Below are 1,346 nucleotides of genomic sequence, written 5' to 3'. Positions count from 1 at the left end.
GTCCAAGGCCAGGCTGGATGGGGCTTGGAGCAGCCTGGGACAGTGGGAGGTGTTCCTGCCCATGGCAAGGGTGGAATGAGATGGTGTTGAAGGTTCCTTTCAACCGGAACCATTCTGTGACTCCACAACACAGGTTTGGACACAGAATACATCCCAAATGCTGGAATGTGAGGCTGAGCAGGTATAGGGAGAGGTATTGGAATTCAGCAACTGCAGAGAGCTGCAAATGTTGCTTTATTCTCATCAGCCAAGCCTCGTGCTTTCACAAACAAGCTGGAGGTGCAGGACTGGCAGCCAGGGGTTTGTTTTTCAGAGCAGACCTTTGGCAGCCCGAACTGAGCTGAGCCCACCCCTCGGCAGGGCTGCAGGATGCAGCACTAACGAGTTTCCTGCCATTGCCCCTTCCTGGCAAAAATTGCTGTGATGCAGCATCTTCTGGGGGAGATGGATTTTGGAGGGGATGTGCTGAACCAGCTCTCCAGCAGGAAAGCAGGAAAGGGAGATTATGGACAGCCTCTGCCCGCAGCCCATGAATTTAAGCTGCAGCTGCTTTGAAAGGCAGCAGACTGTGCTGGCTGCTGAAAAGAGAAACCTGTGTGCAGAAAGTGGGGTGAAGCTGATATCCAGAATTAAATTCCTTGGAGAGCAAAGATCAGCACAAAGTCAGAACTTGAGGACTGCTCACAGAGCTCCTCCTACCAGCAAGGTTCTCTTTGCCATCATAATTTCTGTTACAGCACTAAATATTAACAAAGTGTGTAATTTTTGAATATTTTTAAATTTAAAAAAATCAGCATTTTCACTTTTCCTTGTAGTGTGACAGGCGGACAAAGCAAAAAAAAAATCATCACATTTCTCCTAGTTTTATAGGAATGATTGGCAATCTGGGGAAAATAGTTTGAAGAAAAATGGGAAGGCAAAATCTAATGTTTGATTTAAAATGAAATAAAAAGGAATTAAAAAACCAAAACCAACCAAAATGCCAACCAAACCCCACCTTTCTTTAATATCCAGATATTGTTACCAATTCTGTCACTTGTTAGTTCACTAAAATTTTTTAATTAGAAACATAAAAATGGTAATTTCACAGTGAGAATAAAATGAGATCCTTAACAAAAGTGTTACCACCTGTATGCTGTTTGTTTCAGAACAAAGTGTTATTTAACGGTGGCTGATTTTTTCTTAAAGGTGATCTAGAAAGTAGCTTGCCAGAACAAAATGTGCCCTTAGAGATGTATCCCAAACATCACAAGAAGCCCTGGTTGTGATATTCTGCATAATTTCCTGACAAATTAATATTAAAATCAAGAGATTCCTGTTGAACATGAGATTTTAAAACAGCAGTA

Source organism: Geospiza fortis, unplaced genomic scaffold, assembly GCF_000277835.1.
Source record: "Geospiza fortis unplaced genomic scaffold, GeoFor_1.0 scaffold488, whole genome shotgun sequence".
NCBI classification, from domain to species: domain Eukaryota; kingdom Metazoa; phylum Chordata; class Aves; order Passeriformes; family Thraupidae; genus Geospiza; species Geospiza fortis.
Note: the sequence above shows the minus strand (reverse complement) of the source record.